This window comes from Pseudorca crassidens, chromosome 19 (assembly GCF_039906515.1).
Source record: "Pseudorca crassidens isolate mPseCra1 chromosome 19, mPseCra1.hap1, whole genome shotgun sequence".
In the NCBI taxonomy this organism is placed as follows: Eukaryota; Metazoa; Chordata; class Mammalia; order Artiodactyla; family Delphinidae; genus Pseudorca; species Pseudorca crassidens.
Window position 1 is genome coordinate 24,827,430 of NC_090314.1, and position 20,378 is coordinate 24,847,807.

The 20,378-nt window shown below is 68.3% G+C and overlaps 11 non-coding genes across 11 annotated transcripts; all 11 read left to right on the plus strand.

Moving 5' to 3' along the window:
* Positions 1-468: 468 nt before the first annotated feature.
* Positions 469-587, plus strand: LOC137213243 (5S ribosomal RNA). The gene has a single exon (XR_010937883.1). It is a non-coding gene; the product is annotated as a 5S ribosomal RNA (ribosomal RNA).
* Positions 588-3,290: 2,703 nt separating this feature from the next.
* Positions 3,291-3,409, plus strand: LOC137213631 (5S ribosomal RNA). The gene has a single exon (XR_010938266.1). It is a non-coding gene; the product is annotated as a 5S ribosomal RNA (ribosomal RNA).
* Positions 3,410-4,347: 938 nt separating this feature from the next.
* On the plus strand, positions 4,348-4,466 carry LOC137213244 (5S ribosomal RNA). Its single transcript, XR_010937884.1, has one exon. It is a non-coding gene; the product is annotated as a 5S ribosomal RNA (ribosomal RNA).
* A 938-nt stretch (positions 4,467-5,404) lies between these two features.
* LOC137213245 (5S ribosomal RNA) lies at positions 5,405-5,523 on the plus strand. Its single transcript, XR_010937885.1, has one exon. It is a non-coding gene; the product is annotated as a 5S ribosomal RNA (ribosomal RNA).
* A 2,703-nt stretch (positions 5,524-8,226) lies between these two features.
* Positions 8,227-8,345, plus strand: LOC137213632 (5S ribosomal RNA). The gene has a single exon (XR_010938267.1). It is a non-coding gene; the product is annotated as a 5S ribosomal RNA (ribosomal RNA).
* Positions 8,346-9,283: 938 nt separating this feature from the next.
* LOC137213246 (5S ribosomal RNA) lies at positions 9,284-9,402 on the plus strand. Its single transcript, XR_010937886.1, has one exon. It is a non-coding gene; the product is annotated as a 5S ribosomal RNA (ribosomal RNA).
* A 1,902-nt stretch (positions 9,403-11,304) lies between these two features.
* Positions 11,305-11,423, plus strand: LOC137213247 (5S ribosomal RNA). Its single transcript, XR_010937887.1, has one exon. It is a non-coding gene; the product is annotated as a 5S ribosomal RNA (ribosomal RNA).
* A 2,703-nt stretch (positions 11,424-14,126) lies between these two features.
* On the plus strand, positions 14,127-14,245 carry LOC137213248 (5S ribosomal RNA). The gene has a single exon (XR_010937889.1). It is a non-coding gene; the product is annotated as a 5S ribosomal RNA (ribosomal RNA).
* Positions 14,246-16,147: 1,902 nt separating this feature from the next.
* On the plus strand, positions 16,148-16,266 carry LOC137213249 (5S ribosomal RNA). The gene has a single exon (XR_010937890.1). It is a non-coding gene; the product is annotated as a 5S ribosomal RNA (ribosomal RNA).
* Positions 16,267-18,965: 2,699 nt separating this feature from the next.
* Positions 18,966-19,084, plus strand: LOC137213450 (5S ribosomal RNA). Its single transcript, XR_010938089.1, has one exon. It is a non-coding gene; the product is annotated as a 5S ribosomal RNA (ribosomal RNA).
* A 938-nt stretch (positions 19,085-20,022) lies between these two features.
* LOC137213250 (5S ribosomal RNA) lies at positions 20,023-20,141 on the plus strand. Its single transcript, XR_010937891.1, has one exon. It is a non-coding gene; the product is annotated as a 5S ribosomal RNA (ribosomal RNA).
* Positions 20,142-20,378: the final 237 nt, after the last annotated feature.

Here is a 20,378-nt window from a genome sequence, read left to right on the forward strand (position 1 = left end):
GGGTCCTGAGCTCGGTGGGGGGTGTGGGGGCAAGGGTGGCCTTGCCGGGGCTGAGGGGCCGTGGCGACTCAATGGTGGCTCCCAGTGGCTTCGGGCCAGCTGCTGTCGGGCAGAAGGGCCGGCCCGGGCTGCGGTCGGGCTGCGCCTAGCGCCGCGTGGGCGGGCAGGGCCGATGCCCAAGGGACCGCGGGCCCCGGGCCCTGAAGCCTCCGGGGCCACGTCCCTGTGAGCGACGTGCGGGATCTTGGGCGGGGCGCCAAGCGCCGAAGGGTTTGCTGGGTCAGGGCCGCCCTGGGCTGGGAGGTGGTCGCCAAACCCTCCGCCGCCGCCCGATACCCGAGACCTCCGTTCCCCCTGCCTGGGCGGGCGAGGGGGCCCTGCCGGGGCGGGCTGGCCGCCAGGCTGGCGTTAAGGCGCCAGCGCCAGCGAAACTGGGCCTCAAGAGGCCGCCCGCGGCCCCCCACCCCCGTCTACGGCCATACCACCCTGAACGCGCCCGATCTCGTCTGATCTCGGAAGCTAAGCAGGGTCGGGCCTGGTTAGTACTTGGATGGGAGACCGCCTGGGAATACCGGGTGCTGTAGGCTTTTTGCCTCCCGCTCCGCCCGCCTTCTCCTTTACTCGCCCGCGGCGGGGGGGCCGCCGGCTCCGCCCCCGCCGAGCCCCGCTGCAGGCAGTAGGCAAGGTGGTTTACCTGCCCGAGCAGGAAGCTTGGGCGATGGCAGAAGTGGGAAGAAACTCTTGAGCACAGGTTCTTGGGATCCACGGAGCAGCGCATGCACATGCAATGGGTGCCTACACAGCTGGCTTGCTTGTCTGTGGGGAAAGGCGAGATGGGTCAGGGCCTGGGTTCCTGAGGGGCTGAGAATCAAGGCAGGGATAGAAGAAAGGGGACAGGCCCACATCCCCTGAACCCACGCCGGCGCCCACTCACCTTTGTGGAAAATACGATTGAAAAGTGCCCGCAAGAATCTCTTCAGATGCCTCCAGAGTTGAGGGAAGAAGGGGAGGGGGGAGGCCGGGAGCAGGGTGAGCCCTGAAATCCAACCCTTGTCCGGTCACACCCCAGCAGCCCTCCCACCTCAGCCCCTTCAAGACCCCAGGGCTCCCCCAGCCGCGCTGCACAGATCCTGCCCTGACCATAGTCACCATGTTGATCCCCACGTTGAGCAAGATGAAGCTGACCGGGATCAGAAGAATTGAGTATCCTTGCTCCTGGCATTTCCTGGGGATGGGGCCAGTGAACGGCTCGGCTCGGTAGTAGTTTCGCTCACCCATGGCCGTTGGTCCCAGGACTGCCTGGGCCCTCTGCCCTCCAGTTTTAACTGGGAGCCAGACTGGGTCATAATGGGGCAGGTGGTGAGGTCACAGTGAGGGAGGGGGATGAAAAGGAGGGCCCAGAGTGGCATTCCCTGGTAACCAGGGTCAGGTAAGCTGAGCCTGGACAGTCAAACAGGGCCCGGTGGCCGGCATACATCCCCTCGAGCGGTCATTCATTCGCTCACCGCCCGCTGACTCACTTGTTCAAATGACACATTGCGTCTCTTGGCCCCTCTTGAGACTAGGAAGACCTTGGCCTCAGAGGCCTGCTGAAGGCCTGGCTGGAGTCCAGAGCCTCAGCCTTCTTCATGCCCTTCACTGGGCCTGGAGCTGGACCTGCCCAGATGTGGAACCTCCCAGTTTGGAAGCAACTTCTTGTATGAGGCTCTCTGTGGACAGGGACAGCTGAGACACAGAGGAGGTGCCCAGAGACCAGGGGTTTGGAGTCTGCAGCTGCAGATGTACTTAGTGCATGGTATAGGACCAGGAGGGGCCTGCTGGCAGAGCTGTGGCCACTAAACCAAAGGGACCCTCAGGCCAAGAAGGGGACACTGGCTTCTTATTGCAGGAAGCCAAGCGCAGGGACCCAGGCTGGCAGAAGTAGTGGCGCTTCCAAGCCACAGACCACCAATGTTTCCTGGACTCTGGCGCTCTTTATTCCTCTCTCCATGCCCTGCCGCCCCCTGCCCCTGCCCCCATTTGCTGCTGGTAAGTTCATTTTCCCAGTCTGGCTCCCGTGCAGAGAGGGCCTGGAGGCCGAGGTGGAAGGTAGCAGCGAGTTGGCCCGCGCTTGGCCCTCCTGCGGTTGCCGCTTCAGCACCAGACTGTCATACACCTGGTAGTTGGCATTGCCTCCCGGGTTCCGGCTGAGTGGCATGAAGGTGGGCGGGGGTGGAGGGTGCTCGGTAGCCTGGACGTCGGGCAGGAGGTGAGAGGGGCGGAGGAGCAGCGCTGAGCTGGGAGCCGGGGCCCGCTGGTCCGAGGCCTCGGCCAGTACCGTGAGGGAGGCGGAGGTGGCCACAGGGCGCCGCCGCAAGGGCAGGATCTCAGCCCATTCGGCCGCCGGGTGCCGCACCTCGTGGGGATCGCGGGAGTAATCCAAGTGTCCCGCGGAGGGATGCAGGCTGCGGTTGGACTCGCTGTGAGCACAGCTGGGGAGGCTACGTCTGTGGGCCGGTGGGGTGTCACGCTACCAGGCGTCGGGCCGGTAGACCCGAGGCACCAGAGCGGATGGAGGCTCAGAGCCCTCCAGACCCAGACTCCGCCGCGGGCCCAGTTGCCGTCCTTTCGGCCCGCGAGCCCCTCGACCTGCACCTGGCCTCCCCCACCGGCGCCCAGCCCCGGCGCCGCCACCTGTGTGCCGGTGTGTCCCTCCACAGCTCCCTCCGACAAAAGCCCCGCCCCACCACCACCCCGCCCCTCTGACGTGTCACCGCGGCCGGGTGCGGGTGCGGGATCGAGGGCAGGGGCCACTTCCCCGGGCCTGCCGGCCACCAGGGGCGGGGTCCTGAGCTCGGTGGGGGGTGTGGGGGCAAGGGTGGCCTTGCCGGGGCTGAGGGGCCGTGGCGACTCAATGGTGGCTCCCAGTGGCTTCGGGCCAGCTGCTGTCGGGCAGAAGGGCCGGCCCGGGCTGCGGTCGGGCTGCGCCTAGCGCCGCGTGGGCGGGCAGGGCCGATGCCCAAGGGACCGCGGGCCCCGGGCCCTGAAGCCTCCGGGGCCACGTCCCTGTGAGCGACGTGCGGGATCTTGGGCGGGGCGCCAAGCGCCGAAGGGTTTGCTGGGTCAGGGCCGCCCTGGGCTGGGAGGTGGTCGCCAAACCCTCCGCCGCCGCCCGATACCCGAGACCTCCGTTCCCCCTGCCTGGGCGGGCGAGGGGGCCCTGCCGGGGCGGGCTGGCCGCCAGGCTGGCGTTAAGGCGCCAGCGCCAGCGAAACTGGGCCTCAAGAGGCCGCCCGCGGCCCCCCGCCCCCGTCTACGGCCATACCACCCTGAACGCGCCCGATCTCGTCTGATCTCGGAAGCTAAGCAGGGTCGGGCCTGGTTAGTACTTGGATGGGAGACCGCCTGGGAATACCGGTTGCTGTAGGCTTTTTGCCTCCCGCTGCGCCCGCCTTCTCCTTTACTCGCCCGCGGCGGGGGCCGCCGGCTCCGCCCCCGCCGGGCCGCGCTGCAGGCCCCACCTCCTCAGGCCCCTCCCACCACGGCGCGCGCCGGCGGGGGCGCTCCCCGCCGGCCCGGCCGGCTAGGCGGCCAGAAGGCGGCCCTGGAAGGCAGTCGCACCCCAGACGCTCCCGGGGTGGCTGGCCCGGACCCAGACTCCGCCGCGGGCCCAGTTGCCGTCCTTTCGGCCCGCGAGCCCCTCGACCTGCACCTGGCCGCCCCCACCGGCGCCCAGCCCCGGCGCCGCCACCTGTGTGCCGGTGTGTCCCTCCACAGCTCCCTCCGACAAAAGCCCCGCCCCACCACCACCCCGCCCCTCTGGCGTGTCACCGCGGCCGGGTGCGGGAGCGGGATCGAGGGCAGGGGCCGCTTCCCCGGGCCTGCCGGCCACCAGGGGCGGGGTCCTGAGCTCGGCGGGGGGTGTGGGGGCAAGGGTGGCCTTGCCGGGGCTGAGGGGCCGTGGCGACTCAATGGAGGCTCGCGGTGGCTTCGGGCCGGCTGCTGTCGGGCAGGAGGGCCGGCCCGGGCTGCGGCCGGGCTGCGCCTAGCGCCGCGTGGGCGGGCAGGGCCGATGCCCAAGGGACCGCGGGCCCCGGGCCCTGAAGCCTCCGGGGCCACGTCCCTGTGAGCGACGTGCGGGATCTTGGGCGGGGCGCCAAGCGCCGAAGGGTTTGCTGGGTCAGGGCCGCCCTGGGCTGGGAGGTGGTCGCCAAACCCTCCGCCGCCGCCCGATACCCGAGACCTCCGTTCCCCCTGCCTGGGCGGGCGAGGGGGCCCTGCCGGGGCGGGCCGGCCGCAAGGCTGGCGTTAAGGCGCCAGCGCCAGCGAAACTGGGCCTCAAGAGGCCGCCCGCGGCCCCCCGCCCCCGTCTACGGCCATACCACCCTGAACGCGCCCGATCTCGTCTGATCTCGGAAGCTAAGCAGGGTCGGGCCTGGTTAGTACTTGGATGGGAGACCGCCTGGGAATACCGGGTGCTGTAGGCTTTTTGCCTCCCGCTCCGCCCGCCTTCTCCTCTACTCGCCCGCGGCTGGGGCCGCCGGCTCCGCCCCCGCCGGGCCGCGCTGCAGGCCCCACCTCCTCAGGCCCCTCCCACCACGGCGCGCGCCGGCGGGGGCGCTCCCCGCCGGCCCGGCCGGCCAGGCGGCCAGAAGGCGGCCCTGGAAGGCAGCCGCACCCCAGACGCTCCCGGGGTGGCTGGCCCGGACCCAGACTCCGCCGCGGGCCCAGTTGCCGTCCTTTCGGCCCGCGAGCCCCTCGACCTGCACCTGGCCGCCCCCACCGGCGCCCAGCCCCGGCGCCGCCACCTGTGTGCCGGTGTGTCCCTCCACAGCTCCCTCCGACAAAAGCCCCGCCCCACCACCACCCCGCCCCTCTGGCGTGTCACCGCGGCCGGGTGCGGGAGCGGGATCGAGGGCAGGGGCCGCTTCCCCGGGCCTGCCGGCCACCAGGGGCGGGGTCCTGAGCTCGGCGGGGGGTGTGGGGGCAAGGGTGGCCTTGCCGGGGCTGAGGGGCCGTGGCGACTCAATGGTGGCTCCCGGTGGCTTCGGGCCGGCTGCTGTCGGGCAGGAGGGCCGGCCCGGGCTGCGGCCGGGCTGCGCCTAGCGCCGCGTGGGCGGGCAGGGCCGATGCCCAAGGGACCGCGGGCCCCGGGCCCTGAAGCCTCCGGGGCCACGTCCCTGTGAGCGACGTGCGGGATCTTGGGCGGGGCGCCAAGCGCCGAAGGGTTTGCTGGGTCAGGGCCGCCCTGGGCTGGGAGGTGGTCGCCAAACCCTCCGCCGCCGCCCGATACCCGAGACCTCCGTTCCCCCTGCCTGGGCGGGCGAGGGGGCCCTGCCGGGGCGGGCTGGCCGCCAGGCTGGCGTTAAGGCGCCAGCGCCAGCGAAACTGGGCCTCAAGAGGCCGCCCGCGGCCCCCCACCCCCGTCTACGGCCATACCACCCTGAACGCGCCCGATCTCGTCTGATCTCGGAAGCTAAGCAGGGTCGGGCCTGGTTAGTACTTGGATGGGAGACCGCCTGGGAATACCGGGTGCTGTAGGCTTTTTGCCTCCCGCTCCGCCCGCCTTCTCCTTTACTCGCCCGCGGCGGGGGGGCCGCCGGCTCCGCCCCCGCCGAGCCCCGCTGCAGGCAGTAGGCAAGGTGGTTTACCTGCCCGAGCAGGAAGCTTGGGCGATGGCAGAAGTGGGAAGAAACTCTTGAGCACAGGTTCTTGGGATCCACGGAGCAGCGCATGCACATGCAATGGGTGCCTACACAGCTGGCTTGCTTGTCTGTGGGGAAAGGCGAGATGGGTCAGGGCCTGGGTTCCTGAGGGGCTGAGAATCAAGGCAGGGATAGAAGAAAGGGGACAGGCCCACATCCCCTGAACCCACGCCGGCGCCCACTCACCTTTGTGGAAAATACGATTGAAAAGTGCCCGCAAGAATCTCTTCAGATGCCTCCAGAGTTGAGGGAAGAAGGGGAGGGGGGAGGCCGGGAGCAGGGTGAGCCCTGAAATCCAACCCTTGTCCGGTCACACCCCAGCAGCCCTCCCACCTCAGCCCCTTCAAGACCCCAGGGCTCCCCCAGCCGCGCTGCACAGATCCTGCCCTGACCATAGTCACCATGTTGATCCCCACGTTGAGCAAGATGAAGCTGACCGGGATCAGAAGAATTGAGTATCCTTGCTCCTGGCATTTCCTGGGGATGGGGCCAGTGAACGGCTCGGCTCGGTAGTAGTTTCGCTCACCCATGGCCGTTGGTCCCAGGACTGCCTGGGCCCTCTGCCCTCCAGTTTTAACTGGGAGCCAGACTGGGTCATAATGGGGCAGGTGGTGAGGTCACAGTGAGGGAGGGGGATGAAAAGGAGGGCCCAGAGTGGCATTCCCTGGTAACCAGGGTCAGGTAAGCTGAGCCTGGACAGTCAAACAGGGCCCGGTGGCCGGCATACATCCCCTCGAGCGGTCATTCATTCGCTCACCGCCCGCTGACTCACTTGTTCAAATGACACATTGCGTCTCTTGGCCCCTCTTGAGACTAGGAAGACCTTGGCCTCAGAGGCCTGCTGAAGGCCTGGCTGGAGTCCAGAGCCTCAGCCTTCTTCATGCCCTTCACTGGGCCTGGAGCTGGACCTGCCCAGATGTGGAACCTCCCAGTTTGGAAGCAACTTCTTGTATGAGGCTCTCTGTGGACAGGGACAGCTGAGACACAGAGGAGGTGCCCAGAGACCAGGGGTTTGGAGTCTGCAGCTGCAGATGTACTTAGTGCATGGTATAGGACCAGGAGGGGCCTGCTGGCAGAGCTGTGGCCACTAAACCAAAGGGACCCTCAGGCCAAGAAGGGGACACTGGCTTCTTATTGCAGGAAGCCAAGCGCAGGGACCCAGGCTGGCAGAAGTAGTGGCGCTTCCAAGCCACAGACCACCAATGTTTCCTGGACTCTGGCGCTCTTTATTCCTCTCTCCATGCCCTGCCGCCCCCTGCCCCTGCCCCCATTTGCTGCTGGTAAGTTCATTTTCCCAGTCTGGCTCCCGTGCAGAGAGGGCCTGGAGGCCGAGGTGGAAGGTAGCAGCGAGTTGGCCCGCGCTTGGCCCTCCTGCGGTTGCCGCTTCAGCACCAGACTGTCATACACCTGGTAGTTGGCATTGCCTCCCGGGTTCCGGCTGAGTGGCATGAAGGTGGGCGGGGGTGGAGGGTGCTCGGTAGCCTGGACGTCGGGCAGGAGGTGAGAGGGGCGGAGGAGCAGCGCTGAGCTGGGAGCCGGGGCCCGCTGGTCCGAGGCCTCGGCCAGTACCGTGAGGGAGGCGGAGGTGGCCACAGGGCGCCGCCGCAAGGGCAGGATCTCAGCCCATTCGGCCGCCGGGTGCCGCACCTCGTGGGGATCGCGGGAGTAATCCAAGTGTCCCGCGGAGGGATGCAGGCTGCGGTTGGACTCGCTGTGAGCACAGCTGGGGAGGCTACGTCTGTGGGCCGGTGGGGTGTCACGCTACCAGGCGTCGGGCCGGTAGACCCGAGGCACCAGAGCGGATGGAGGCTCAGAGCCCTCCAGACCCAGACTCCGCCGCGGGCCCAGTTGCCGTCCTTTCGGCCCGCGAGCCCCTCGACCTGCACCTGGCCTCCCCCACCGGCGCCCAGCCCCGGCGCCGCCACCTGTGTGCCGGTGTGTCCCTCCACAGCTCCCTCCGACAAAAGCCCCGCCCCACCACCACCCCGCCCCTCTGACGTGTCACCGCGGCCGGGTGCGGGTGCGGGATCGAGGGCAGGGGCCACTTCCCCGGGCCTGCCGGCCACCAGGGGCGGGGTCCTGAGCTCGGTGGGGGGTGTGGGGGCAAGGGTGGCCTTGCCGGGGCTGAGGGGCCGTGGCGACTCAATGGTGGCTCCCAGTGGCTTCGGGCCAGCTGCTGTCGGGCAGAAGGGCCGGCCCGGGCTGCGGTCGGGCTGCGCCTAGCGCCGCGTGGGCGGGCAGGGCCGATGCCCAAGGGACCGCGGGCCCCGGGCCCTGAAGCCTCCGGGGCCACGTCCCTGTGAGCGACGTGCGGGATCTTGGGCGGGGCGCCAAGCGCCGAAGGGTTTGCTGGGTCAGGGCCGCCCTGGGCTGGGAGGTGGTCGCCAAACCCTCCGCCGCCGCCCGATACCCGAGACCTCCGTTCCCCCTGCCTGGGCGGGCGAGGGGGCCCTGCCGGGGCGGGCTGGCCGCCAGGCTGGCGTTAAGGCGCCAGCGCCAGCGAAACTGGGCCTCAAGAGGCCGCCCGCGGCCCCCCGCCCCCGTCTACGGCCATACCACCCTGAACGCGCCCGATCTCGTCTGATCTCGGAAGCTAAGCAGGGTCGGGCCTGGTTAGTACTTGGATGGGAGACCGCCTGGGAATACCGGTTGCTGTAGGCTTTTTGCCTCCCGCTGCGCCCGCCTTCTCCTTTACTCGCCCGCGGCGGGGGCCGCCGGCTCCGCCCCCGCCGGGCCGCGCTGCAGGCCCCACCTCCTCAGGCCCCTCCCACCACGGCGCGCGCCGGCGGGGGCGCTCCCCGCCGGCCCGGCCGGCTAGGCGGCCAGAAGGCGGCCCTGGAAGGCAGTCGCACCCCAGACGCTCCCGGGGTGGCTGGCCCGGACCCAGACTCCGCCGCGGGCCCAGTTGCCGTCCTTTCGGCCCGCGAGCCCCTCGACCTGCACCTGGCCGCCCCCACCGGCGCCCAGCCCCGGCGCCGCCACCTGTGTGCCGGTGTGTCCCTCCACAGCTCCCTCCGACAAAAGCCCCGCCCCACCACCACCCCGCCCCTCTGGCGTGTCACCGCGGCCGGGTGCGGGAGCGGGATCGAGGGCAGGGGCCGCTTCCCCGGGCCTGCCGGCCACCAGGGGCGGGGTCCTGAGCTCGGCGGGGGGTGTGGGGGCAAGGGTGGCCTTGCCGGGGCTGAGGGGCCGTGGCGACTCAATGGAGGCTCGCGGTGGCTTCGGGCCGGCTGCTGTCGGGCAGGAGGGCCGGCCCGGGCTGCGGCCGGGCTGCGCCTAGCGCCGCGTGGGCGGGCAGGGCCGATGCCCAAGGGACCGCGGGCCCCGGGCCCTGAAGCCTCCGGGGCCACGTCCCTGTGAGCGACGTGCGGGATCTTGGGCGGGGCGCCAAGCGCCGAAGGGTTTGCTGGGTCAGGGCCGCCCTGGGCTGGGAGGTGGTCGCCAAACCCTCCGCCGCCGCCCGATACCCGAGACCTCCGTTCCCCCTGCCTGGGCGGGCGAGGGGGCCCTGCCGGGGCGGGCTGGCCGCCAGGCTGGCGTTAAGGCGCCAGCGCCAGCGAAACTGGGCCTCAAGAGGCCGCCCGCGGCCCCCCGCCCCCGTCTACGGCCATACCACCCTGAACGCGCCCGATCTCGTCTGATCTCGGAAGCTAAGCAGGGTCGGGCCTGGTTAGTACTTGGATGGGAGACCGCCTGGGAATACCGGGTGCTGTAGGCTTTTTGCCTCCCGCTCCGCCCGCCTTCTCCTTTACTCGCCCGCGGCGGGGGGGCCGCCGGCTCCGCCCCCGCCGAGCCCCGCTGCAGGCAGTAGGCAAGGTGGTTTACCTGCCCGAGCAGGAAGCTTGGACGATGGCAGAAGTGGGAAGAAACTCTTGAGCACAGGTTCTTGGGATCCACGGAGCAGCGCATGCACATGCGATGGGTGCCTACACAGCTGGCTTGCTTGTCTGTGGGGAAAGGCGAGATGGGTCAGGGCCTGGGTTCCTGAGGGGCTGAGAATCAAGGCAGGGATAGAAGAAAGGGGACAGGCCCACATCCCCTGAACCCACGCCGGCGCCCACTCACCTTTGTGGAAAATACGATTGAAAAGTGCCCTCAAGAATCTCTTCAGATGCCTCCAGAGTTGAGGGAAGAAGGGGAGGGGGGAGGCCGGGAGCAGGGTGAGCCCTGAAATCCAACCCTTGTCCGGTCACACCCCAGCAGCCCTCCCACCTCAGCCCCTTCAAGACCCCAGGGCTCCCCCAACCGCGCTGCACAGATCCTGCCCTGACCATAGTCACCATGTTGATCCCCACGTTGAGCAAGATGAAGCTGACCGGGATCAGAAGAATTGAGTATCCTTGCTCCTGGCATTTCCTGGGGATGGGGCCAGTGAACGGCTCGGCTCGGTAGTAGTTTCGCTCACCCATGGCCGTTGGTCCCAGGACTGCCTGGGCCCTCTGCCCTCCAGTTTTAACTGGGAGCCAGACTGGGTCATAATGGGGCAGGTGGTGAGGTCACAGTGAGGGAGGGGGATGAAAAGGAGGGCCCAGAGTGGCATTCCCTGGTAACCAGGGTCAGGTAAGCTGAGCCTGGACAGTCAAACAGGGCCCGGTGGCCGGCATACATCCCCTCGAGCGGTCATTCATTCGCTCACCGCCCGCTGACTCACTTGTTCAAATGACACATTGTGTCTCTTGGCCCCTCTTGAGACTAGGAAGACCTTGGCCTCAGAGGCCTGCTGAAGGCCTGGCTGGAGTCCAGAGCCTCAGCCTTCTTCATGCCCTTCACTGGGCCTGGAGCTGGACCTGCCCAGATGTGGAACCTCCCAGTTTGGAAGCAACTTCTTGTATGAGGCTCTCTGTGGACAGGGACAGCTGAGACACAGAGGAGGTGCCCAGAGACCAGGGGTTTGGAATCTGCAGCTGCAGATGTACTTAGTGCATGGTATAGGACCAGGAGGGGCCTGCTGGCAGAACTGTGGCCACTAAACCAAAGGGACCCTCAGGCCAAGAAGGGGACACTGGCTTCTTATTGCAGGAAGCCAAGCGCAGGGACCCAGGCTGGCAGAAGGAGTGGCGCTTCCAAGCCACAGACCACCAATGTTTCCCGGGTTCGGGAGCGGGATCGAGGGCAGGGGCCGCTTCCCCGGGCCTGCCGGCCACCAGGGGCGGGGTCCTGAGCTCGGCGGGGGGTGTGGGGGCAAGGGTGGCCTTGCCGGGGCTGAGGGGCCGTGGCGACTCAATGGAGGCTCCCGGTGGCTTCGGGCCGGCTGCTGTCGGGCAGGAGGGCCGGCCCGGGCTGCGGCCGGGCTGCGCCTAGCGCCGCGTGGGCGGGCAGGGCCGATGCCCAAGGGACCGCGGGCCCCGGGCCCTGAAGCCTCCGGGGCCACGTCCCTGTGAGCGACGTGCGGGATCTTGGGCGGGGCGCCAAGCGCCGAAGGGTTTGCTGGGTCAGGGCCGCCCTGGGCTGGGAGGTGGTCGCCAAACCCTCCGCCGCCGCCCGATACCCGAGACCTCCGTTCCCCCTGCCTGGGCGGGCGAGGGGGCCCTGCCGGGGCGGGCTGGCCGCCAGGCTGGCGTTAAGGCGCCAGCGCCAGCGAAACTGGGCCTCAAGAGGCCGCCCGCGGCCCCCCGCCCCCGTCTACGGCCATACCACCCTGAACGCGCCCGATCTCGTCTGATCTCGGAAGCTAAGCAGGGTCGGGCCTGGTTAGTACTTGGATGGGAGACCGCCTGGGAATACCGGGTGCTGTAGGCTTTTTGCCTCCCGCTCCGCCCGCCTTCTCCTTTACTCGCCCGCGGCGGGGGGGCCGCCGGCTCCGCCCCCGCCGAGCCCCGCTGCAGGCAGTAGGCAAGGTGGTTTACCTGCCCGAGCAGGAAGCTTGGACGATGGCAGAAGTGGGAAGAAACTCTTGAGCACAGGTTCTTGGGATCCACGGAGCAGCGCATGCACATGCGATGGGTGCCTACACAGCTGGCTTGCTTGTCTGTGGGGAAAGGCGAGATGGGTCAGGGCCTGGGTTCCTGAGGGGCTGAGAATCAAGGCAGGGATAGAAGAAAGGGGACAGGCCCACATCCCCTGAACCCACGCCGGCGCCCACTCACCTTTGTGGAAAATACGATTGAAAAGTGCCCTCAAGAATCTCTTCAGATGCCTCCAGAGTTGAGGGAAGAAGGGGAGGGGGGAGGCCGGGAGCAGGGTGAGCCCTGAAATCCAACCCTTGTCCGGTCACACCCCAGCAGCCCTCCCACCTCAGCCCCTTCAAGACCCCAGGGCTCCCCCAACCGCGCTGCACAGATCCTGCCCTGACCATAGTCACCATGTTGATCCCCACGTTGAGCAAGATGAAGCTGACCGGGATCAGAAGAATTGAGTATCCTTGCTCCTGGCATTTCCTGGGGATGGGGCCAGTGAACGGCTCGGCTCGGTAGTAGTTTCGCTCACCCATGGCCGTTGGTCCCAGGACTGCCTGGGCCCTCTGCCCTCCAGTTTTAACTGGGAGCCAGACTGGGTCATAATGGGGCAGGTGGTGAGGTCACAGTGAGGGAGGGGGATGAAAAGGAGGGCCCAGAGTGGCATTCCCTGGTAACCAGGGTCAGGTAAGCTGAGCCTGGACAGTCAAACAGGGCCCGGTGGCCGGCATACATCCCCTCGAGCGGTCATTCATTCGCTCACCGCCCGCTGACTCACTTGTTCAAATGACACATTGCGTCTCTTGGCCCCTCTTGAGACTAGGAAGACCTTGGCCTCAGAGGCCTGCTGAAGGCCTGGCTGGAGTCCAGAGCCTCAGCCTTCTTCATGCCCTTCACTGGGCCTGGAGCTGGACCTGCCCAGATGTGGAACCTCCCAGTTTGGAAGCAACTTCTTGTATGAGGCTCTCTGTGGACAGGGACAGCTGAGACACAGAGGAGGTGCCCAGAGACCAGGGGTTTGGAGTCTGCAGCTGCAGATGTACTTAGTGCATGGTATAGGACCAGGAGGGGCCTGCTGGCAGAGCTGTGGCCACTAAACCAAAGGGACCCTCAGGCCAAGAAGGGGACACTGGCTTCTTATTGCAGGAAGCCAAGCGCAGGGACCCAGGCTGGCAGAAGTAGTGGCGCTTCCAAGCCACAGACCACCAATGTTTCCTGGACTCTGGCGCTCTTTATTCCTCTCTCCATGCCCTGCCGCCCCCTGCCCCTGCCCCCATTTGCTGCTGGTAAGTTCATTTTCCCAGTCTGGCTCCCGTGCAGAGAGGGCCTGGAGGCCGAGGTGGAAGGTAGCAGCGAGTTGGCCCGCGCTTGGCCCTCCTGCGGTTGCCGCTTCAGCACCAGACTGTCATACACCTGGTAGTTGGCATTGCCTCCCGGGTTCCGGCTGAGTGGCATGAAGGTGGGCGGGGGTGGAGGGTGCTCGGTAGCCTGGACGTCGGGCAGGAGGTGAGAGGGGCGGAGGAGCAGCGCTGAGCTGGGAGCCGGGGCCCGCTGGTCCGAGGCCTCGGCCAGTACCGTGAGGGAGGCGGAGGTGGCCACAGGGCGCCGCCGCAAGGGCAGGATCTCAGCCCATTCGGCCGCCGGGTGCCGCACCTCGTGGGGATCGCGGGAGTAATCCAAGTGTCCCGCGGAGGGATGCAGGCTGCGGTTGGACTCGCTGTGAGCACAGCTGGGGAGGCTACGTCTGTGGGCCGGTGGGGTGTCACGCTACCAGGCGTCGGGCCGGTAGACCCGAGGCACCAGAGCGGATGGAGGCTCAGAGCCCTCCAGACCCAGACTCCGCCGCGGGCCCAGTTGCCGTCCTTTCGGCCCGCGAGCCCCTCGACCTGCACCTGGCCTCCCCCACCGGCGCCCAGCCCCGGCGCCGCCACCTGTGTGCCGGTGTGTCCCTCCACAGCTCCCTCCGACAAAAGCCCCGCCCCACCACCACCCCGCCCCTCTGACGTGTCACCGCGGCCGGGTGCGGGTGCGGGATCGAGGGCAGGGGCCACTTCCCCGGGCCTGCCGGCCACCAGGGGCGGGGTCCTGAGCTCGGTGGGGGGTGTGGGGGCAAGGGTGGCCTTGCCGGGGCTGAGGGGCCGTGGCGACTCAATGGTGGCTCCCAGTGGCTTCGGGCCAGCTGCTGTCGGGCAGAAGGGCCGGCCCGGGCTGCGGCCGGGCTGCGCCTAGCGCCGCGTGGGCGGGCAGGGCCGATGCCCAAGGGACCGCGGGCCCCGGGCCCTGAAGCCTCCGGGGCCACGTCCCTGTGAGCGACGTGCGGGATCTTGGGCGGGGCGCCAAGCGCCGAAGGGTTTGCTGGGTCAGGGCCGCCCTGGGCTGGGAGGTGGTCGCCAAACCCTCCGCCGCCGCCCGATACCCGAGACCTCCGTTCCCCCTGCCTGGGCGGGCGAGGGGGCCCTGCCGGGGCGGGCTGGCCGCCAGGCTGGCGTTAAGGCGCCAGCGCCAGCGAAACTGGGCCTCAAGAGGCCGCCCGCGGCCCCCCGCCCCCGTCTACGGCCATACCACCCTGAACGCGCCCGATCTCGTCTGATCTCGGAAGCTAAGCAGGGTCGGGCCTGGTTAGTACTTGGATGGGAGACCGCCTGGGAATACCGGGTGCTGTAGGCTTTTTGCCTCCCGCTCCGCCCGCCTTCTCCTTTACTCGCCCGCGGCGGGGGGGCCGCCGGCTCCGCCCCCGCCGAGCCCCGCTGCAGGCAGTAGGCAAGGTGGTTTACCTGCCCGAGCAGGAAGCTTGGACGATGGCAGAAGTGGGAAGAAACTCTTGAGCACAGGTTCTTGGGATCCACGGAGCAGCGCATGCACATGCGATGGGTGCCTACACAGCTGGCTTGCTTGTCTGTGGGGAAAGGCGAGATGGGTCAGGGCCTGGGTTCCTGAGGGGCTGAGAATCAAGGCAGGGATAGAAGAAAGGGGACAGGCCCACATCCCCTGAACCCACGCCGGCGCCCACTCACCTTTGTGGAAAATACGATTGAAAAGTGCCCTCAAGAATCTCTTCAGATGCCTCCAGAGTTGAGGGAAGAAGGGGAGGGGGGAGGCCGGGAGCAGGGTGAGCCCTGAAATCCAACCCTTGTCCGGTCACACCCCAGCAGCCCTCCCACCTCAGCCCCTTCAAGACCCCAGGGCTCCCCCAACCGCGCTGCACAGATCCTGCCCTGACCATAGTCACCATGTTGATCCCCACGTTGAGCAAGATGAAGCTGACCGGGATCAGAAGAATTGAGTATCCTTGCTCCTGGCATTTCCTGGGGATGGGGCCAGTGAACGGCTCGGCTCGGTAGTAGTTTCGCTCACCCATGGCCGTTGGTCCCAGGACTGCCTGGGCCCTCTGCCCTCCAGTTTTAACTGGGAGCCAGACTGGGTCATAATGGGGCAGGTGGTGAGGTCACAGTGAGGGAGGGGGATGAAAAGGAGGGCCCAGAGTGGCATTCCCTGGTAACCAGGGTCAGGTAAGCTGAGCCTGGACAGTCAAACAGGGCCCGGTGGCCGGCATACATCCCCTCGAGCGGTCATTCATTCGCTCACCGCCCGCTGACTCACTTGTTCAAATGACACATTGTGTCTCTTGGCCCCTCTTGAGACTAGGAAGACCTTGGCCTCAGAGGCCTGCTGAAGGCCTGGCTGGAGTCCAGAGCCTCAGCCTTCTTCATGCCCTTCACTGGGCCTGGAGCTGGACCTGCCCAGATGTGGAACCTCCCAGTTTGGAAGCAACTTCTTGTATGAGGCTCTCTGTGGACAGGGACAGCTGAGACACAGAGGAGGTGCCCAGAGACCAGGGGTTTGGAATCTGCAGCTGCAGATGTACTTAGTGCATGGTATAGGACCAGGAGGGGCCTGCTGGCAGAACTGTGGCCACTAAACCAAAGGGACCCTCAGGCCAAGAAGGGGACACTGGCTTCTTATTGCAGGAAGCCAAGCGCAGGGACCCAGGCTGGCAGAAGGAGTGGCGCTTCCAAGCCACAGACCACCAATGTTTCCCGGGTTCGGGAGCGGGATCGAGGGCAGGGGCCGCTTCCCCGGGCCTGCCGGCCACCAGGGGCGGGGTCCTGAGCTCGGCGGGGGGTGTGGGGGCAAGGGTGGCCTTGCCGGGGCTGAGGGGCCGTGGCGACTCAATGGAGGCTCCCGGTGGCTTCGGGCCGGCTGCTGTCGGGCAGGAGGGCCGGCCCGGGCTGCGGCCGGGCTGCGCCTAGCGCCGCGTGGGCGGGCAGGGCCGATGCCCAAGGGACCGCGGGCCCCGGGCCCTGAAGCCTCCGGGGCCACGTCCCTGTGAGCGACGTGCGGGATCTTGGGCGGGGCGCCAAGCGCCGAAGGGTTTGCTGGGTCAGGGCCGCCCTGGGCTGGGAGGTGGTCGCCAAACCCTCCGCCGCCGCCCGATACCCGAGACCTCCGTTCCCCCTGCCTGGGCGGGCGAGGGGGCCCTGCCGGGGCGGGCTGGCCGCCAGGCTGGCGTTAAGGCGCCAGCGCCAGCGAAACTGGGCCTCAAGAGGCCGCCCGCGGCCCCCCGCCCCCGTCTACGGCCATACCACCCTGAACGCGCCCGATCTCGTCTGATCTCGGAAGCTAAGCAGGGTCGGGCCTGGTTAGTACTTGGATGGGAGACCGCCTGGGAATACCGGGTGCTGTAGGCTTTTTGCCTCCCGCTCCGCCCGCCTTCTCCTTTACTCGCCCGCGGCGGGGGGGCCGCCGGCTCCGCCCCCGCCGAGCCCCGCTGCAGGCAGTAGGCAAGGTGGTTTACCTGCCCGAGCAGGAAGCTTGGACGATGGCAGAAGTGGGAAGAAACTCTTGAGCACAGGTTCTTGGGATCCACGGAGCAGCGCATGCACATGCGATGGGTGCCTACACAGCTGGCTTGCTTGTCTGTGGGGAAAGGCGAGATGGGTCAGGGCCTGGGTTCCTGAGGGGCTGAGAATCAAGGCAGGGATAGAAGAAAGGGGACAGGCCCACATCCCCTGAACCCACGCCGGCGCCCACTCACCTTTGTGGAAAATACGATTGAAAAGTGCCCTCAAGAATCTCTTCAGATGCCTCCAGAGTTGAGGGAAGAAGGGGAGGGGGGAGGCCGGGAGCAGGGTGAGCCCTGAAATCCAACCCTTGTCCGGTCACACCCCAGCAGCCCTCCCACCTCAGCCCCTTCAAGACCCCAGGGCTCCCCCAACCGCGCTGCACAGATCCTGCCCTGACCATAGTCACCATGTTGATCCCCACGTTGAGCAAGATGAAGCTGACCGGGATCAGAAGAATTGAGTATCCTTGCTCCTGGCATTTCCTGGGGATGGGGCCAGTGAACGGCTCGGCTCGGTAGTAGTTTCGCTCACCCATGGCCGTTGGTCCCAGGACTGCCTGGGCCCTCTGCCCTCCAGTTTTAACTGGGAGCCAGACTGGGTCATAATGGGGCAGGTGGTGAGGTCACAGTGAGGGAGGGGGATGAAAAGGAGGGCCCAGAGTGGCATTCCCTGGTAACCAGGGTCAGGTAAGCTGAGCCTGGACAGTCAAACAGGGCCCGGTGGCCGGCATACATCCCCTCGAGCGGTCATTCATTCGCTCACCGCCCGCTGACTCACTTGTTCAAATGACACATTGCGTCTCTTGGCCCCTCTTGAGACTAGGAAGACCTTGGCCTCAGAGGCCTGCTGAAGGCCTGGCTGGAGTCCAGAGCCTCAGCCTTCTTCATGCCCTTCACTGGGCCTGGAGCTGGACCTGCCCAGATGTGGAACCTCCCAGTTTGGAAGCAACTTCTTGTATGAGGCTCTCTGTGGACAGGGACAGCTGAGACACAGAGGAGGTGCCCAGAGACCAGGGGTTTGGAGTCTGCAGCTGCAGATGTACTTAGTGCATGGTATAGGACCAGGAGGGGCCTGCTGGCAGAACTGTGGCCACTAAACCAAAGGGACCCTCAGGCCAAGAAGGGGACACTGGCTTCTTATTGCAGGAAGCCAAGCGCAGGGACCCAGGCTGGCAGAAGGAGTGGTGCTTCCAAGCCACAGACCACCAATGTTTCCTGGACTCTGGCGCTCTTTATTCCTCTCTCCATGCCCTGCCGCCCCCTGCCCCTGCCCCCATTTGCTGCTGGTAAGTTCATTTTCCCAGTCTGGCTCCCATGCAGAGAGGGCCTGGAGGCCGAGGTGGAAGGTAGCGCGAGTTGGCCCGCGCTTGGCCCTCCTGCGGTTGCCGCTTCAGCACCAGACTGTCATACACCTGGTAGTTGGCATTGCCTCCCGGGTTCCGGCTGAGTGGCATGAAGGTGGGCGGGGGTGGAGGGTGCTCGGTAGCCTGGACGTCGGGCAGGAGGTGAGAGGGGCGGAGGAGCAGCGCTGAGCTGGGAGCCGGGGCCCGCTGGTCCGAGGCCTCGGCCAGTACCGTGAGGGAGGCGGAGGTGGCCACAGGGCGCCGCAAGGGCAGGATCTCAGCCCATTCGGCCGCCGGGTGCCGCACCTCGTGGGGATCGCGGGAGTAATCCAAGTGTCCCGCGGAGGGATGCAGGCTGCGGTTGGACTCGCTGTGAGCACAGCTGGGGAGGCTACGTCTGTGGGCCGGTGGGGTGTCACGCTACCAGGCATCGGGCCGGTAGACCCGAGGCACCAGAGCGGATGGAGGCTCAGAGCCCTCCAGACCCAGACTCCGCCGCGGGCCCAGTTGCCGTCCTTTCGGCCCGCGAGCCCCTCGACCTGCACCTGGCCGCCCCCACCGGCGCCCAGCCCCGGCGCCGCCACCTGTGTGCCGGTGTGTCCCTCCACAGCTCCCTCCGACAAAAGCCCCGCCCCACCACCACCCCGCCCCTCTGGCGTGTCACCGCGGTTGGGTGCGGGAGCGGGATCGACGGCAGGGGCCGCTTCCCCGGGCCTGCCGGCCACCAGGGGCGGGGTCCTGAGCTCGGCGGGGGGTGTGGGGGCAAGGGTGTCCTTGCCGGGGCTGAGGGGCCGTGACGACTCAATGGAGGCTCGCGGTGGCTTCGGGCCGGCTGCTGTCGGGCAGGAGGGCCGGCCCGGGCTGCGGCCGGGCTGCGCCTAGCGCCGCGTGGGCGGGCAGGGCCGATGCCCAAGGGACCGCGGGCCCCGGGCCCTGAAGCCTCCGGGGCCACGTCCCTGTGAGCGACGTGCGGGATCTTGGGCGGGGCGCCAAGCGCCGAAGGGTTTGCTGGGTCAGGGCCGCCCTGGGCTGGGAGGTGGTCGCCAAACCCTCCGCCGCCGCCCGATACCCGAGACCTCCGTTTCCCCTGCCTGGGCGGGCGAGGGGGCCCTGCCGGGGCGGGCCGGCCGCCAGGCTGGCGTTAAGGCGCCAGCGCCAGCGAAACTGGGCCTCAAGAGGCCGCCCGCGGCCCCCCGCCCCCGTCTACGGCCATACCACCCTGAACGCGCCCGATCTCGTCTGATCTCGGAAGCTAAGCAGGGTCGGGCCTGGTTAGTACTTGGATGGGTGACCGCCTGGGAATACCGGGTGCTGTAGGCTTTTTGCCTCCCGCTCCGCCCGCCTTCTCCTCTACTCGCCCGCGGCGGGGGCCGCCGGCTCCGCCCCCGCCGGGCCGCGCTGCAGGCCCCACCTCCTCAGGCCCCTCCCACCACGGCGCGCGCCGGCGGGGGCGCTCCCCGCCGGCCCGGCCGGCCAGGCGGCCAGAAGGCGGCCCTGGAAGGCAGCCGCACCCCAGACGCTCCCGGGGTGGCTGGCCCGGACCCAGACTCCGCCGCGGGCCCAGTTGCCGTCCTTTCGGCCCGCGAGCCCCTCGACCTGCACCTGGCCGCCCCCACCGGCGCCCAGCCCCGGCGCCGCCACCTGTGTGCCGGTGTGTCCCTCCACAGCTCCCTCCGACAAAAGCCCCGCCCCACCACCACCCCGCCCCTCTGGCGTGTCACCGCGGCCGGGTGCGGGAGCGGGATCGAGGGCAGGGGCCGCTTCCCCGGGCCTGCCGGCCACCAGGGGCGGGGTCCTGAGCTCGGCGGGGGGTGTGGGGGCAAGGGTGGCCTTGCCGGGGCTGAGGGGCCGTGGCGACTCAATGGAGGCTCCCGGTGGCTTCGGGCCGGCTGCTGTCGGGCAGGAGGGCCGGCCCGGGCTGCGGCCGGGCTGCGCCTAGCGCCGCGTGGGCGGGCAGGGCCGATGCCCAAGGGACCGCGGGCCCCGGGCCCTGAAGCCTCCGGGGCCACGTCCCTGTGAGCGACGTGCGGGATCTTGGGCGGGGCGCCAAGCGCCGAAGGGTTTGCTGGGTCAGGGCCGCCCTGGGCTGGGAGGTGGTCGCCAAACCCTCCGCCGCCGCCCGATACCCGAGACCTCCGTTTCCCCTGCCTGGGCGGGCGAGGGGGCCCTGCCGGGGCGGGCCGGCCGCCAGGCTGGCGTTAAGGCGCCAGCGCCAGCGAAACTGGGCCTCAAGAGGCCGCCCGCGGCCCCCCGCCCCCGTCTACGGCCATACCACCCTGAACGCGCCCGATCTCGTCTGATCTCGGAAGCTAAGCAGGGTCGGGCCTGGTTAGTACTTGGATGGGAGACCGCCTGGGAATACCGGGTGCTGTAGGCTTTTTGCCTCCCGCTCCGCCCGCCTTCTCCTTTACTCGCCCGCGGCGGGGGGGCCGCCGGCTCCGCCCCCGCCGAGCCCCGCTGCAGGCAGTAGGCAAGGTGGTTTACCTGCCCGAGCAGGAAGCTTGGGCGATGGCAGAAGTGGGAAGAAACTCTTGAGCACAGGTTCTTGGGATCCACGGAGCAGCGCATGCACATGCGATGGGTGCCTACACAGCTGGCTTGCTTGTCTGTGGGG